The sequence below is a fragment of the Salmo trutta genome, chromosome 13, assembly GCF_901001165.1.
Source record: "Salmo trutta chromosome 13, fSalTru1.1, whole genome shotgun sequence".
NCBI classification, from domain to species: domain Eukaryota; kingdom Metazoa; phylum Chordata; class Actinopteri; order Salmoniformes; family Salmonidae; genus Salmo; species Salmo trutta.
Window position 1 is genome coordinate 62,352,638 of NC_042969.1, and position 19,619 is coordinate 62,372,256.

Below are 19,619 nucleotides of genomic sequence, written 5' to 3' on the forward strand. Positions count from 1 at the left end.
ACTATCCAGTTGAGACTACATCAGTGCTATCAGAATATGAATGTTTAAAGTCTCCTATTAGGATCCACTTTTGTCTCTTTCCCCCCAGCCATGACGCCAGGCAGGCAGAGACAGCCACAGAACAACTCTAGGTGGGTATTGTGTATTATTGATGACTAGTGTAGGAGCTCTATGCCCTCTGTGCATTAATATTTAATGTGCAGACAGACGGCTCTTAAAGATGATGAAGAGATGAGGGGTATTAATTGTAGAGTCTGTTGAGGTCCTCTGGAGCCGGTGAGCCGTGTGTGTGAGTGAGACAGAGGATGGTTCGTCTCCAGGCACCCCTCTTCAGTGTGTCTGGGTGATGCCTATCAGAGAGGCAGCGGTATGAAAGACAGAGGCCACAGTCACACAGGCCTAAGATCACACAGCAGGGCCACAGAGGCGTCCTGCTTCCCTCTCTGCTCTGTCAGTCGCCCTCTGACAGATACACACACACACACTTCTGGCAGACTCCAGTGAGGGTGCATACGCACACTGAACATACAGTACAACTCAAGAACACACAGTTAAAGGTACTCTCTCACGCATGTACGCACACAGGTGTGTGTGTGGCCATGCACACACACGACTTGCAGACATTACACACTCAGACATCTCCCAGAGCCCTCCTGGAGCTGTGGTTTTGTAGCACTTGAGCCTCAACAGCCCCCCAGTTAATGCCCATTAAAACCACGGTACCCCTCTGCCCGCGCCTCGCAGTCTGGCCGCACCGCAAGAGGAAAGGGACAAAACACAGCGTGGGGGGGTTGGAGAGGAGAGGTGGGCTTATTAAAAAGTGTTTTCCAGAGGTGAAAAGATCAAAAGGAAACGCAAAATGCTTTTAAAGCATATTGAGATAAGGGCCATTAGGAGTGATGTCACCTAGCTGTATGTGTGAAAAGGCATCCGCGCTGGCGCCTGAAGGAGGCTGGGGGCTGAGGAGGAGGCTGGGGGCTGAGGAGGAGGCTGGGGACACACACGTCAGCCCTGCTGTCTTCCAGCCACACTCCAACATTATTACTCAGTGTAAGGTGTGCTGTCATCTCTACAGGGTGTGTCTCTCCTCTATCTCTGGGTTCATGGGTCACCTTGCTCAGACGGGGTTGTATCCATCTTTACTGTTCCAGCTGAGATGTTTTATATGGCCTTTTACAGTGGAAACCTGAGGTGCGCTGCTGCTGCTGTTGTAGGCTAAATGTTTCGCTAAGCTACAGCTTTGAGGAGGCAAAGCTTTAAAGGGGAATTCCACTCAAACTATATTTTGGTAGGGTTTTTTTCATTATTGATACAATCCCAAAATGTTTTAAATGTCAGCAGTCAGGTTTTTAAGATATTGGACTTTCAAGAAGCAAAGTGTCACCGACCACATCATCATGATGACCCCTGTCTGTGCTCACTAACAGCTAACCCTTCTGGAGAGAGAGACTCCAAGTAGATACCAAGAAGATCTTCAATGCTTAACTTTGACAGCCCAAGCTTCACTGTCGAGGTGTGGACACCAGGGGAGGGGTTGGGATGGCAGGTGGTGCGGAAGCCACTTGGTTGGCACCGCTCTTGGCGTGATGATTGCTGTCATATTTAAACGGAATAATTTAAGGCTGCAACACATCTCCCTCTCTCTCACCCACCGAGCAGGCAGGCCTGCATGTTTCATTAATGCTACAGTCGCCCAAGATCCCTTCCATAATTTAACGGGCGCTACCAGAACAGTGACGTGACGCAACACAGCCTACCGACACCAGGGACGGGGGAAGGGCAGAAAGAGGGAGTGGAGAGGAAAGAGGTGAAATATGGAGATTGTGGGTCCATGGAGGGAGGGAGGGAGGGAGGGAGGGAGGGAGGGAGGGAGGGAGGGAGGGAGGGAGGGAAGATGTGCAAAAGAGAGAGGTGTAGAGTTCAGTGCCTAAGAGTGGTATTCGTCCCTCCAGACTAGACAAAGCAAAGATCTGGCCCACTCTACCAAGTTGTTTGTTGCCAGAACCTGAGCGTTGCACACACGCACGCACACCATACCCAGAAATCACCATGAATTATTCACTGTTAGGTGTGCCTGTTGGTTACTCTGAGACTGGCTAAATGCTGTAGTCCTCCTCATGCCATGTTGCCTGGACCCTTATTGTGTGCCTTGTAGAATGAGGGGCCATGCTAGCACTGGCCTGCTGCAGATCCAGTGGTTGTGGACTACACATTGCCACTAGGGGCAGGGGTTTGATTCACACGTTTGTCACCTTCAGTGTGTTTACTCTTCACCTATTTCCTTCATATTTGTTTAAATGAAGTACACAACCGGTAAATTCAAAAGGAGCCATTTTACTTTAAAATGTCTGTTTGTGCGTGTGGTGGTTTGCCCCTCTGTGGGTTGTTCCTGTTGTGTTTGTGCACCTGGGTGCCAGCCGAGTGTGCAGATTGACATTTACTGTAGCGCTTCAGCAGACCCTGTGGATACGCCACCTACCCGTCAGATAATGCCCTTAAATTAGTCATGAAGGCCAAGTTACACACACACACACACACCATGGCACACAACGGCATCCTTCCAGTCATACTCTGTGTTCTACGTGTGGACTCAGCCACATAAACTCTACACAGGTCCTCACTTTGGTGTTCACCGATTGCTTGTGCATAGTTCTTGCAAAATGATATTAGCTGTCATTAGTTTGGTTGGATCAGTTAGAGGTCAAGGTGAGCTGTCTGGCAGAGGAGACAAGCCTTGATGAATAGCTAGGTGACTGTCATTTGTCTGCCTGCCTCTCCATAGAGTAGTGTAGCACCGTCTCCTAGACCTAGCCAGCCGTCCTCCTTGTCTCCTCGTCTCCCTGCCAGGCCCCAAGTGTCCAGTCTGGAGCGTGAAGTCACAAGCGCTGCTGGTCGGCTACTGCGTAGCAACCTAGCAGCACCAAAAGCCCTGATCTGCCCTAGAAACCCTATGTAAGTTATTTTCACCAGAACGGCCAAAATGTTTTTTTTTTATTGCGGTCGTTTTAGGCTTTAAAATTCGTTTATTATGATCAAGTTCAAACCCCACGGTGAATTCTTTAAAGTTCACCACAAATCGAGATATTTAATAAAAATTGCACTAGGCAGAAATCGCTTCTCCCATTTCCTGACTGCTAAAATTGGAATAGTTTGCCTAATTTCAGTTTGTGACAAAACTAGCAAGTATAGTGTAGAGAATCATTCTACCATTTTAAACCGATGTGAAATATGTTTTCAACAACCCAAAATATAGTATTTTCAGCTGTTTGAACCTGGTGTACAAAACTTAAAGTAAAAGATACAAAACTTAATAACGGGAAGCTTAGAAATAACGCAGATAGAACAAATCTGTCGCTTCTTAGACTTGCTTTCAATGAGAGTGACGGATCTATAACTCGCATTTCTATGTGAATTTTGTCAGAATGCCCCAAAAGCTTTAATGAAATAGTGACTACTAGATTTGTTGTCACACAGGACCGCGTGCTGGCTACGAGGAGGCTCCCGGTTGACTCTCAGGCAGGATGAAAACAACCTCATCGACTATGATCCTTTGCTTACTTTTTCACCATGATCCTTAACAATTGTTTGGTGCCATTCAACCCACTGAGGTATAAGATTCAGCAATACGGCACATTTCAAATTCAAATACTTCATGAGCAATCGGGAGTTTGCATAGGAATACTTGGATGACGTCAGCACTATCACCATCTACTGATTTTAATGTTTATGCTCCCTGCCTATTCTCTGCCCTGCCTCGCCTCGTCGCCTTTGAACTAGAGGTCGACCGATTATGATTTTTCAACGCCGATACCGATTATTGGAAGACCAAAAAGGCCGCTACCGATTTAATCGGACGATTTTATTATTTGTTTATTTTAAATGTATTTATTTGTAATAATGACAATTACAACAATACTGAATGAACACTTATTTTAACTTAATATAATACATAAATACTATCAATTTAGCCTCAAATAAATAATGAAACATGTTCAATTTGGTTTAAATAATGCAAAAACAAAGTGTTGGAGAAGAAAGTAAAAGTGCAATATGTGCCATGTAAAAAAGCTAACGTTTAAATTCCTTGCTCAGAACATGAGAACATATGAAAGCTGGTGGTTCCTTTTAACATGAGTCTTCAATATTCCCAGGTAAGAAGTTTTAGGTTGTAGGAATTATAGGACTATTTCTCTCTATACGATTTGTATTTCATATACCTTTGACTATTGGATGTTCTTATAGGCACTTTAGTATTGCCAGTGTAACCGTATAGCTTCCGTCTCTCTCCTCGCTCCTACCTGGGCTCGAACCAGGAACACATTGACAACAGCCACCCTTGAAGCAGCGTTACCCATGTAGAGCAAGGGGAACAACCACTCCCAAGTCTCAGAGCGAGTGACGTTTGAAACGCTATTAGCGCGCACCCGCTAACTAGCTAGCCATTTCACATGGGTTACACCAGCCTAATCTCAGGGGTTGATAGGCTTGAAGTCATAAACAGCGCAATACTTGAAGAATTGCGAAGAGCTGCTGGCAAAACGCACAAAGGTGCTGTTTGAATGAATGCTTACGAGCCTGCTGCTGCCTACCATCGCTCAGTCAGACTGCTCTATCAAATATCAAATCATAGACTTAATTATAACATAATAACACACAGAAATACGAGCCTTTGGTCATTAATATGGTCGAATCCGGAAACTATCCCTTTGAAAACAAAACGTTTATTATTTCAGTGAAATACGGAACCGTTCCATATTTTATCTAATGGGTGGCATCCCTAAGTCTAAATATTCCTGTTACATTGCACAACCTTCAATATTATGTCATAATTATGTACAATTCTGGCAAATTAATTACGGCCGTTGTTAGGAATAAATGGACTTCACACAGTTCGCAATGAGCCAGGCGGCCCAAACTGCTGTATATACCCTGACTGCTTGCACGGAACGCAAGAGAAGTGACACAAATTCATGTTAGCAGGCAATATTAACTAAATATGCAGGTTTAAAAATATATACTTGTGTATTGATTTTAAAGAAAGGCATTGATGTTTATGGTTAGGTACATTGGTGCAACGACAGTGCTTTTTTCACAAATGCGTTAAATCATCACCGGTTTGTTGAAGAAGGCTGTGATTCGATGAGAAATTAACAGGCACCGCATCGATTATATGCAACGCAGGACACGTTATATAAACTAGTAATATCATCAACCATGTGTAGTTAACTAGTGATTATGTTAAGATTGATAGTTTTTTTATAAGATACGTTTAATGCTAGCTAGCAACTTACCTTGGCTTATTGCTGCCCTCGTGTAACAGGTAGTCAGCCTGCCATGCAGGCTACTCGTGGAGTGCAATGTAAGGCAGGTGGTTAGAGCGTTGGACTAGTAACCAGAAGGTTGCAAAAACGAATCCCCGAATCCCCCCTGAACAAGGCAGTTAACCCCCGTTCCTAAGCCGTCATTGAAAATAAGAATGTGTTCTTAATCTGACTTGCCTAGTTAAATAAAGGTGTAAAAAAAAAATGGTTGCCAAAAATACCGATTACCGATTGTTATGAACTTGAAATCGGCCCTAATTAATCGGCCATTCTGATTAATCGGTCGACCTCTACTTTGAACCCAGCTCTACTCAGTCAAGATTAAGGAAAATGTGCTTGTAATTAAATGGCAGCATCAGTTGGAGCAACGAGACAGAAGGTTCATCCTAAATGGCACCTTATTCCCTTTTAAAGTACACTACTTTTTTGGCCATGGTCAAAAGCACTGGGATGCAGCCAGAGTAATGTTTACTCTTAGTGTCTCAAAGATAAAAGCATTAGGGACCATTACCCTGGGCCCTGCTGCAAGCCAAGTGGCTCCTGCTGGAGTGGCACTGACTGGATTGTATTTCGCCCCCCATTTTTATAAGGGCTTTACAAATTACAACTCGGGGAATATAAACGACAAGCTCTGCACAAAGACTGTTTGTGCTGCTCAAGTGCATGTGTCTCTTCCTGTGTCTCAAATGGCACCCTACTCCCTTTATAGTCCACTACTTTTGACCATGTCCCATAGGGGGGCCTAAAGAGCTCTGGTCAAAAGTAGTGCACTATATAGGGAATAGGGTGCTGTTTGTGACTTACCCTCTGTGTTTTAAGAGCCCTGGCTGGCGTTTTATTATCGGGTTACTCTTCCCTTGTTATCAGGTTACTCGCTGTTCGCTGGCAGAAGTTTTACGTCGGCTGCAAAAAGGACAATCTCAACAATCTAAGATGCTGACTACAGTGACCCAGACCATCAATTAGATCAGCGAGAGAGTGAGCTTCCTCTTCCCTTCCTTCTTGAATCGGCCTCTCCTCTGGTCTTCCTCAAGTGCAGTGTGGCAGATAATGGCTGTTTTTGTTTCCCATCCTAAAGTACATAACATGAATAATTCACCCATTGTCAGTCAGGATTGGATCGGAAAGCAATTGTTGGGACAACCAGTTTTGTGGAGGAGTCGTGGTAGGGGTTGACGAATGAAGCGGGGGGCCCTTGTCAATGTAACGCTGCGGCTTTTGTGAAAGTGTCGTGTTTTATTGATGCAAACTTTCCTGTTTCCCGGCCCTCCCGGTTGTTTTGTGGCGCTGAGCGAGGCTACCTAATGAAATACGCCTCTGCTTCATTTCACAATTACAGGCAGGCTGTAGCTAGTCAGTCATCTTGGTGTGCCAGGAACTAGAGGAACTATCCATCCACGCGCTCGTAATGTTTCATTTCCCTATCTTTCACTGTGTTGGAGTAACCGACTAACTGCAATTTGTTTTTAAATACTACTTCTTCTTTGTCCTAAACTATGTACTGCCTGGATGCTTTTTGGGTGTCGTCTCTGGGTACGCCGCTGTTCTCTGACAATAAATGGCACGTTTACACTTAACAGGACAGTTGGATAACGGCCTGTACAAACACCCCCTCTTCCCTTTCAGCTCTCTTTAGCTATCTCTCTTTGAATTTCTCTCCCTCTCTTTCGGTCAATCTCTATTTGTCCTGGTCTCTCTCTGTATCTCACTTAATAACATGGGCCAACGAGGCCTGTATGAAAACCCCTTCCTCTATTTTAACCTTCCCACAGCTTCACTGCTCCTGGCTGAGCCTACTACTCCCAAACCCAGCCCCGTTGCTCTGTTGTGAAGTTTTTCTGCTGACTACAAGACAAGAAGAACTTCTACTTGACCCTTCGAACACATTTCCAAACCAGTGAAGATGCTCTTTGATTGTGAAGCCATGCAAATAATCCGCTATGGTGGAGACATGACTAGATCTCTGCTAGGAGCTGACGAGGAGAGGGCTTTTAGATCAATGTTCCTCCCTGGAGAGACACTGACTTTTTGCACTAACAGCAACAGCAGCAACAGTGATTTTATTATGGATGGAGGAAGAGTGGGGGGGGGGTTTAAACGCATCAACTTTGTGGAGGAAGGGGAGGGGGAAACTGAGCCACAGGACGGAGAACGACAGGCTGGGGTGCAGAGGAGCTTCCAGTGCCATCATGATGTGAACTTTGTTTCAGACTTAAAGACACACACACACCTGCAGTGTCTGGATGCCAAGCTGTTAGGACAATGTACTGGACTGTTTAGCCTTGAAAGGATTCAAGGTGCCCCCACTAACTCTGAAAACAGTTTAGAGTTCTAGAAAGGAAACCTGGAAACCTATTTCTCTGTATGTCTTGTGAGAGGAGAGGTTGCTGCTTTTGGCAGGCAGACAAACCTCAGTATTTATGCTGCTATGTGAAAGGTTTTCTCAGGGGGCTCTAATGTGGACCACATTTCTTGGTATAATATGGCCATAGTTTTTCTCCTGTTTACTGTAGTCTCAACTCCTGCTCTGTTGCTTCATTAGGTCGTTAAGACCCATGTGAAGAATAGCTTCCATCCCATAGTGGTGCCAAACCTGATTCATGTTAGGACCAATTGATAGTTAGTTATTTATTGGAAGGCTATGTCATGTAGTCTTCAGGAATCTGCTGATAGCTGAGTTTTGAAAATTATGCAATTTCTACCAGCCAAAGAGCAAACAAATGAAGAAATGTTAAGAAAAAGATTAATTGAAAAAGATATGAACAAATCACACTGTTTATTATTTTTGTTGATGCATCCATGAAGCCCTGCTCTGTTTGCTGGTGTTCTGTTTTCTTAGATGCTTGACAAGCTGTGTGACCGCTTGACCAACGCAGGGCTGTGGGAGAAGTTGGAGGAGAGGAAGACGGTGATCACAGAGCCTAGAGGAGGAGGGAAGAGAGACTTTGATGAGCTGCTGCAGATGTACTATGATGCCATCAGAATCAGTGGAGAGTTTGCATGGGACAGAGGTGGGACTGGGCTGTCTCTGTCTCTCACTCTCTCTTTCTTCTCTCTCTGTGTCTCTATCTTTGTTAGTCTGTCTCTCTGTCTGTATCTCTCTTGTGCAAGGGATTGAGCAACAATTGGTTTGGTGTTGGGTACCCTTTTAATTGTGGAAGAATTCTAGTTATATCTGTTTAGGACGGATGACTGGGTTGATGTTGGGGTTGTTTCTGTCCCCCCCAAATGGAGCTCTGCTGATGGCTGTGTGTAGAGGGAAGGTGAGTGAAGGACTGGACTTCACAGACGACAACGCCAGAGCAGTGGTCACCGTCGGCATCCCCTTCCCCAACATCAAGGACCTGCAGGTAAGAACCAGAGACAAGTTCTTGGTGGTGAGCCCATCAGGTTTGTTTCACAGCAGAGGACCCAAAGAGAAAGACCCCTGTTTACCGTTGTGTCCAGTCAGTCACATACAGGTGGAAGCGCTTCACAGAATCTGCTGGCTACCAATGTGTTTTCCTACAGACCTCCAGAGCAACACTGAAAAAGTTCTGGACACATACACATACACACACTGGGACACATACACACACTGGGACACATACACACACTGGGACACATACACACACTGGGACACATACACACACTGGGACACATACACACACTGGGACACATACACACACTGGGACACATACACACACTGGGACACATACACACGCTGGGACACATACACACGCTGGGACACATACACACGCTGGGACACATACACACGCTGGGACACATACACACGCTGGGACACATACACACGCTGGAACATACACGCTGGGACACATACACACGCTGGGACACATACACACGCTGGGACACATACACACGCTGGGACACATACACACGCTGGGACACATACACACGCTGGGACACATACACACGCTGGGACACATACACACACTGGGACACATACACACACTGGGACACATACACACTCTGGGACACATACACACACTGGGACACATACACACACTGGGACACATACACACTCTGGGACACATACACACTCTGGGACACATACACACTCTGGGACACACACTGGGACACACACTGGGACACATACACACTCTGGGACACATACACACACTGGGACACATACACACACTGGGACACACACACATAGACACACTGGGACACATACACACACTGGGACACACACACACACACACACACTGGGAAACACACTGGGAAACACACTGGGACATACACACACACACTGGGACACATACACACACTGGGACACATACACACACTGGGACACATACACACTCTGGGACACATACACACACTGGGACACACACACATAGACACACTGGGACACATACACACACTGGGACACACACACACATATACACACTGGGAAACACACACTGGAACATACACACACACACACTGGGACACACACACACACACTGGGACACACACACACACTGGGACACACACACACACTGGGACACACACTGTGGGACACACACACACACTGGGACACACACTGGGACACACACTGTGGGACACACACACACACACTGGGACACACACTGTGGGACACACACACACACACTGGGACACACACACACTGGGACACACACACACTGGGACACACACACTGGGACATACACACACACACTGGGACACATACACACACTGGGAAACACACACTGGGACATACACACACACACACACACTGGGACACACACACACACACACACTGGGACACACACACACACTGGGACACACACACACACTGGGACACACACACACACACACTGGGACACACACACACACACTGGGACACACACACACACACTGGGACACACACACACACACTGGGACACACACACACACTGGGACACACACACACACTGGGACACACACTGTGGGACACACACACACACTGGGACACACACTGTGGGACACACACACACACACACTGGGACACACACACACACTGGGACACACACACACACACACACTGGGACACACACACACACACACACACACACTGGGAGACACATACACACACTGGGAAACACACACTGGGACATACACACACACACACACACTGGGACACACACACACACTGGGACACACACTGTGGGACACACACACACACACTGGGACACACACTGGGACACACACTGTGGGACACACACACACACTGGGACACACACACACTGGGACACACACACTGGGACATACACACACACACACTGGGACATACACACACACACTGGGACACATACGCACACTGGGACACATACACACTCTGGGACACATACACACACTGGGACACACACACATAGACACACTGGGACACATACACACACTGGGAAACACACACTGGGACATATACACACACACACACTGGGACACACACACACACACTGGGACACACACACACACTGGGACACACACACACACTGTGGGGGACACACTGTGGGACACACACACACACACACTGGGACACACACACACTGGGACACACACACACACACACACTGGGACACACACACACACTGGGAGACACACACACACACTGGGAGACACACACACACACACTGGGCGACACACACTGGGAGACACACACACTGGGACACACACACACACACACTGGGACACACACACACACTGGGACACACACACACACTGGGACGGACACACACACACTGGGACGGACACACACAGACTGGGACACACACACTGGGACACATACACACTGGGACACACACACACACACACACACTGGGACACACACACACTGGGACACACTCACACACTGGGACACACAAACACACTCACACACTGGGACACACACACACTGGGACACACACACAAAGTGCATCCTCCATCCTCTTCTTTTTCTGGTGCTCTGTAATATAATCCCAAAGTGATTGTTCTGTCTGTCCTGAGCAGATAGTTTCTACCTTTGTCTTCCTCTCATCCTCCCTCCATCTATCCCTCCTCCCTCACTCCCTCCTCCCTGTCTTCCCTCCATTGTTCCTTACATTTTTGCCATGGCCCAGTGTTGCCTAATAAATCTGACTGTGATGCCAGCTTTCTGTGTACACAGTCTGAATTAAAGCACTGCAAACACTTTGAAAGTTTCCTTACAAGCCAAAATGTTGAATAATGTAACGTTTGCTCTACCGGTTGTCTGTGCGGTTGGTCCTTCGGGTCGAAAAAATATCCACAGGAATGTATTATTAAACCGACAAAACACTGGTACTGCCGTGGAGATTTCTATCACCTTGTACATGCACAAAACCATGTAAACCCCTGTAAGACTGGTTAGGGTTAGGGTTAGTGTGCGTGCATCGCGTGCGGGTACTTTCTTTATTGTGAGTGTGCCTTAGGTGATGATGAGCAAATCTTGATAGCCACACACAGAGGCAGGTTGGTTAATAACACTTTTCTGTGGATATTTTGTCTCATATTTACACCCAAATAAGGACGAAATCAGAAGACAATAGGTAGAGTAAGTTCAAATTATGGTCAGGGTCGCGAGGCCCAGCATCAGTATTTAGCCTTATTGTGTAGCCCGATGGCAGGCTCCCTTTTTGCAGGCTACATTTTGTTTAGCCTTGGAGGGATGGGAGATGAGTAGGCTAGATGTGGCCGAAGGAAGGAGGGGGAGAGAGAGAGCGCGAGCTATGGGCCCCTGGGGGATACTCATGCTGAGAAACAGGTTCACCCAACAGCACTGCAGATATTTTCTGAAAAGTTCTCTTTCCTCTCATCTATGGTGTAAATGGCAGTCCGCATGTCCGCTCTCTTGCTCTCTCCTTTTTTTTTTCTTCTTCTCCTCCTGGTGTGTCAGCTGCCTACCCTGGCCCCAGAGGAGCCCTGGGGGGGTGGTAAGGTCTGCTAGCTGACCCCCATTACCAGAAGAGGGGACAGGACATGACACTAATGACTGTCAGGTCCAGGTCACTGTGACTGTTTGTCCCAACGGCCCCTCTGACAGCTACGCTAAAACAACCCAGCAGGCGCCGGGCAGGCAGGAAGCCACAGGTACACAGCAACACAACGCTGCCTCGGCTATGACGGGGATCTTAGAGGGGTCAGATACACACTCACATGCACGCATGCTCATATCACACATGTAGTGCACACTTTCTCTCACAACTACACTTATACTACACTCAAATGGTCTCGCTCACATGCCCACAGCCACAAAAGTACATATATTCTTACTCTCCCAGCTGTTTAACATTTATGCCTTTTATGGAAGCACATATAGACATTCTCTTCTCAGCACACGTTCACTTGGACTCACTGACCCTGTCCCACATTTCAAACATGCACCCCCTATAGCTTATGTACACCCCTCATGTAGTGTGGACGCCTACCTTCGTGCCTAGTCTGCTTTTCCCAGACCCAATTCTCAGCAAAACTTTAAGGTTTTAACTGAAGCACAGAGCAGCCCTGCGTTTACTAGCCTGTTATATTGCCTGAGATCAAAGGTGAACTGTAAACAGTTCTCCACACCGAAAGCTCTGCTAAGCTACTATTACATTTTAAAATGCATCCCAAATATTACCCTATTCCCTATTTAGTGCACTACTTTTGACCAGAACCCTGCACTATATTAGGAATGGGGTGCCATTTGGGACAAACACAATGTTACATTATACACATGTAGAGTTGTTTTTTCCACAACAGGCATGTCTTACAATACACAGTCATGTGTGAGGGAGAGAAACAATCCTCTGTTTCAACAGGCAATGAAAGGCCACTGATACGGCATCTCTGTTTGCTTAATGAGGAGCACAGCAGACATTTTAAGACACAAACATAGTTTTATAGAGACCTAGTGTCTCTGCTTTGATACTTTATGGAGGAGGAGGACCAGACAGTGTAGGGGGGGGGGGGGTGTAAGAATGCGTGTGCGTGCTGGTTAGGTGCCTGTGAGTGTGTGTTCACATCTTACAGGGACACACTGAGGACGAGGCACCCAGCTGTCAGCTCTGTCACATTAGGCAGATGGAGCGCTCCACAATCTCACTGACAGGCACAAGATGGTTAGGACTGCCAGGGGGCACATGCAAACTGGTCCGCTCAGCTGCAAACCATGCTTGCTGGTCAAATGTATGTTTTTAAGCATGAACAGGTAGCGGTGGGAGGACTGGGCCAAAGCGAGCGAGCGACTAACGATCTCCTGACATTTTAACTAATCTCTTCTATCTGGCGGTTTCTTTCACATTTAGGAGGCGATTCGCTAGAAGCTAGAATTGGCTTTTTCACATAAGCATCCTGTCATGTCAGATATGGTTTTCACTTGGGGTGGGACGCTGAAATGGACTCCCATTGGATTTCAATGACATTGGCGGCTCGGGGATACTGGCCATTTCCGTTCGTGGTCTCAGAAGCAGATGCGTCAAGCCCTCTGGTGTTTAACAGACAGGAGGAGACATCTCATCTCACCATACAGCCGCTGGCCTGCGCCTCGTGAGCCCCCATGACATGAGTAGTATACATCTGGCCGGGAAGAAAATGGCGTGGCTTCTGCAGGTCCATTTTGACATGGTCTAGTGAGGCGTTTCTTCTTTTTCTTTTTAAATGAATCTAATTCCTGTTGTTTATTTGGCTCAGACTCATCCAGACCATGATGACGTCCAGTATGACACACCTCTCTGCCCAGGACAGAAAGCAGAGAGGGGAACAGTGTGTGCATGCCCGTGTCGTTAGGGGTCATGGTGCTCTGGGCTGTGAACACACGGCACCTGCCTGTCAGTCCCTGTTGTTCGCTGTCATGTCCCATATGTCCCACCCGTCAGATGTCACATGAACTTTTCACTTGTCAATCCCAAAAGGTTAGCGCTGAAAATCCAGGAGAGGTTAATTGATGGATGGATGCAAATTGATGGAGATGGATGCTTTCATGGCCTTTTTGTGGCATGGCTCGTTGCTCGTCTTGTGTTGACTGGACCACCTTTTCTGCCCCCCTACCTCCTGTCTCAGCATCTCTTTGCCTTTTGCTCTATCCTCCCATCTTTCACAGCAGATCTGTCTTCCAGATCAACTTCATCACTTGTGTTGTCTAGACCCCCTCCTACCTCCCGTCTCTGCTCTTCATCTCTGCTGTATGCCCCCTTTATTCCCCCTTTCACAACAGATCTGTCTGAGGGGGCATTCTGGGCAGGCAATAACAAATCTCTTCCGGCTCTGTTTTTAACAGGGGGTTGGCGTCTCCCCCTCACCTTCCCACTCCACAGCCCACATGAATCACATTAGTTCTCAATGGATGTGCCCTGCCTGATGCCTGAAAGGTGCTGGATGGCAGGTCAGAGCACAGGTGATGGCACACAGCTATGGCTAGCCTATCAGCCACAAGAGCACATTCGGTGGTTTTGGGGTGTCTGACAAGTAGCGATTTTTTTCTTTCTCACTTGATGTCAAAGATAATGCTCTGGGCTACACAAGATTCAGTCAAATGTTATGATTTTGTGTAGATTGCTGAGGAATTTTTTTATTTCATCCATTATAGATTAAGGTTGTAACGTGGATAAAGTCAAGAGGTCTAAATACATTCCGAAGGCACTTTTTACACATTTTGTTACTTTATAGCCTTATTTTAAAATGGATTAAATTACAAAAAATCCTCTGCAATCTACACACAATACCCCATGATGACCACCATGCTTCACCATAGGGATGGTGCCAGGTTTCCTCCAGTCGTGACGCTTGGCATTAAGGCCAAAGAGTTCAATCTTGGTTTCATGAGACCATAAAATCTTGTTTCTCATGTTCTGAGAGTGCTTTAGGTGCCTTTTGACAAACTCCAAGCGGGCTGTCATGTGTCTTTTACTAAGGAGTGGCTTCCGTCTGGCCACTCTACCACGAAGGCCTGATTGGTGGAGTGCTGCAGAGATGGTTGTCCTTCTGGAAGTTTCTCCCATTTCCACAGAGGAACTCTGGAGCTCTGTTAGCGTGATCATCAGGTTCTTGGTCACCTCCCTGACTAAGGCCCTTCTCCCCTGATTGCTCAGTTTGGCCGGGCGGCCAGCTCTAGGAAGAGTCTTGGTGGTTCCAAACTTCTTCCATTTAAGAATGATGGAGGCCACTGTGTTCTTGGGGACCTTTAATGCTGCAGAAATGTTTTGGTACCCTTCCCCAGATCTGTGCCTCTACACAATCCGGTCTCGAAGCTCTACAGACAATCCCTTCGACCCCATGGCTTGGTTTTTGCTCAATATATGGACAGGTGTGTGCCTTTCCAAATCATGTCCAATCATTTGAATTTACCACAGGTGTCTCCAGGTTCTACAAACATCAAGGATGATCAATGGAAACAGGATGCACCTGAGCTCAATTTTGAGTCTCATAGCAAAGGGTCTGAATACTTATGTAAATAAGGTATCTGTTTTTAATAAATTATCCAAAATGTCAAAACCTGTTTTTTGCTTTGTCATTATGCGGTATTGTGTGTAGATTGATGAGTAAAACATTTTACATTCATTTTAGAATAAGGCTGTAATGTAACAAATAGTGAAAAACGTCAAGGGGCCTGAATACTTTTGAATCCACTGTAAGTCTATTCACCACACTATCGTTCTTAGAATTAAGATTTTACAAATTGAGTTTGTGTTATAAGAAATTTTAGGAAGACATGCCATTTGGCTGTAACGTAACAAAATGTGGGAAAAGTCAAGGGGTCTGAATACTTTCCAAAGACACTGTATATGTGATCATATCCAAATGTAAGCTAGGTTTGAAATTATGTTTTAGTCAAATATTATATCTGTTTGGGGTTGCTTGCGGTCAATTTGCAGTCTACAAATTATTTTGAGTTATGTTTTGCCCACTGACCATCCTCCAGAAAAAAAATTAGCCCGCGGTTAAATCTGATTCCTGATCTAATGACAATTTCAATGGGGGAACCGGAGTCCCGACATTTTGACGCACCATTTTTGACCAGGGTGCTAAAAGTAGAAAATGCAGTGCAACGGAGGGAGATGAAGATGGGCGAAGTGAGCACATTTAATGTTGACAATGTTTGCTAAAGTTAAAACCAGTTTGCTTATTTGTTGCATTGTGGTTTAAATTATGAATGTAAATCATACTCGTAATTAATTAATCAGATGCATTTTGTGAGCTTGTCATTTTTCCAACGCACCTATAACATTCGTAATTCATCAAAACTGTCAAGTATAAGCATATTGAGACTAAAATATCGTTCAGATGAATGATTGGATTTGATTATAAGGACATAGGGTAAAGAAAACAGTTTTCACATATCACCCTCTTGAACTGACCCATATTTTCCTGCATTCTAGAACACTTAGTGGACTTGTATTTATTGTCTGTTTGTTTAATTAGAATGTAGGTGAAACCTATTAAATCTATTTTTAAATGCTGACCTTTTAAAGCTAACGGGAAAGGTCTGTAAGAAATGTGCCTTACGTGTAGACAGTGAACTACAACTGGAAAACAAACCGAGCTGAAACAGATGGCCAAAAGTCTGGGGTGTATCGATCGACTAAATATCGATGTAACATAGACAAAACATTTTTTGCCGGTATTCACACTAGCGATTAGTATTTTGTATCTATGCGCTCTCTTACGAAACTTTCGGTACGGTGTTGAGCAACTACATTTTCTTTAAATCAATTAGTAATCATGTTTGAGAAGAATTGTGGGGATAGCGGGAAATGTTTATACATTGTTCACATTCAATTGAATTTACCACAGGTGGACTCCAATGAAGTTGTAGAAACATCTCAAGGATCATCAATTCAAACAGGATGCACCTGAGCTCAATTTCCAGTCTCATAGCAAAGGGTCTGAACCTGTTTTAACTTTGTCGTTGTGGGGTGTTGTGTGTGTGTGTATATATTATATATATATTGATATGTATTGAGATATATATATTTATATATATATATATATATATATATATATATTGATATATTGATATATATATATTGATGAGGGAAAACATGTACTTTTAGAATAAGGCTGTAACATAAAAGTACATTATTTTTAAATGTTCATTTTTACAAGCTGACTGATAACAGCAAACAATACAACAATAACACCCCCACCCCCTGAAAGAAGACAGGAAAAATAGTGCCTTGACAGAGTAGAAAATAATCTGCACCATTTTTTATTTTTATTTAAATTTGACACAAAAGTAATAAATAAGTAGGCAACTATGGATCAGGGTGGATCCAGACTCGGTGTCTTGTTGCCCATCACATGATAGATAAGACAGAAAGGGTTGCCATATGTTATCACATGTGGTGGATCTGCCAGAGATATCATGCTAAATCCTTGCCATATGTAAAAGACTAGTGACTTCAGCTAACCAGATTTTAAAACGGGACAAATGTTTTCTATTATTAATCTTTCACTGTCTTTGTAAGCATACCAGTCAGTCTCCCGTTGTTTGTTCTGCTCTTTTTCAGCTTTGATTTGGTCTGTGGTGGCAGTATGGCAGTGTCCTGATGACCCGTCCTGTGACGTGTCTCCATCTAACATTCCTGCTGTGTTTTCAGGTGGAGCTGAAGATGAAGTATAATGACCAGCACTGTAAAGCCAGGGGTCTGCTGTCAGGCTCCTGCTGGTATGAGATCCAGGCCTACAGAGCCCTCAACCAGGCCCTGGTCAGGTACGGGCTTCTTTGTATGTGTTCTTGTTTGATTCTCTGTCCTTGACTCAGCCAATCACAGGAGGCTTCTTCCTAGCTCACAAATCAGGCTCATGATCAGTAAGCATAAAAATGTTTGATCATTTTGCAAACCAGGAGGTTACTACCTGAACTTACACATGTTTTTACTACCACAGGTGTATTAGACACAAGAATGACTGGGGAGCCCTCATTCTGGTAGATGACCGGTTTGGGAACAACCCCAACAAATACATTTCAGGTACTGAAATGAATGATCGCAGGTTGCAGCCACTCAAGAGCTTGAATTACTCAAACATACCCTCTAATGTCTCTGTTGCATGACACAATGTGTAGTTTCTTATCTTGGGCACTTGGTGGTGATGCTTGTCCACAAGATAGAGGTGTGTTCTGGTTTTAACCTAGAGGATTGATAAAATAAGTGTTATTAGAAAAGTGGGAATAATTTTGTTTTTATATTTTATATTCCACTAACAACATTGGTCTCTGTTTACACCAGGTCTGTACACGTGGGTGCATAACTTTTTCAGGCACCACAACGCCTTCATCTGTGCTATGCAGTCGCTGATGGCCTTCTCCGGGTGCCAACAGGGGGCAGGAGATACCCATGGAGCAGGGAGCCAGACGTTCAACAGCACCACCATCATGTCTCCAGCCAGTCAATCTCTAGTGACTGTGGAAGATCTGTCCCACTGTCGCCCCAGCTCAGACAGCCTTCTCTGGGCCACGATGCACCACACTACCATACTACCACCTCTCAGGTCCCAGAGCACCACACCCAGCTACAGGGGGTTAGGTCCTGGGTTCCCCCTATGGTCTCTGTCCCACCTGCTCTGTGGCCTCTGTCTACCATCAGCCATGGAAACACTGGTGAGATGTATTACTTTAGATAAATAAGTTATGTCAGGGAAGTTGGTAGATTATCAGTCAGAGGTTTGATTGGTGCATAAAAACAATATGAAAGCTTCATCCAGAGCTCTTTCCGTTAACTCCTTGTATAAGTGGTTCCTAATGAGTCCAATGCGACTACATGATCTCACTGCAGACCAACATCTGTTGTGTTCATCTATCTTGTTATTCATGATGGGATGATATTTGAACAGTCCTGTCCCAGTAAAGTGGATGAGAACAGGGGAACAATGTGTGAGGCTTTTTGGATCTACTTCTCTGATGATAAATAAATGTAATGGAACAAAGATGTTAGGGGTGTAGAGGAGCAATGCTGTTGCCGTTTCCTCCCTCCAGGGTTTCATTTGACCAACATTCAGGATTCTTAGCTTCGGTTTTAGTCAAATCATTTTACATTTCTTCCTCTTTAGGAATGTTAAGACATGTTGATGTACAAAACGTTGTGTATATATGTTTTAGGTCCGTTTTGCTTCTGATCCTACCCTCTACTGTTTGTTACAGCAGAACCTCTTTTTATGGGTGTCAAGCTAAGCGAGCGTAAATGCAGCGAGATATTTGGTTTCATATGGTACCTTGGACCTCACAGGATGGATCCATAGAAAAACATGGGTCTGAACCTAACGGAATGATAGTACTATGAGGTCACTGGGTTTATAAATGAGGTGGATACACTCCGTTCTAGAGCTCTAGTCTAGTCTTTCGCGTTACTCGGGTCGCTGTAAGGCTGA

The 19,619-nt window shown here is 45.3% G+C and overlaps 1 pseudogene; it reads left to right on the top strand.

Annotated features, from left to right (window-relative positions):
• LOC115206809 (Fanconi anemia group J protein homolog) overlaps positions 1-18,696 on the top strand; it is a 28,618-nt pseudogene extending 9,922 nt beyond the window's left edge.
• Positions 18,697-19,619: the final 923 nt, after the last annotated feature.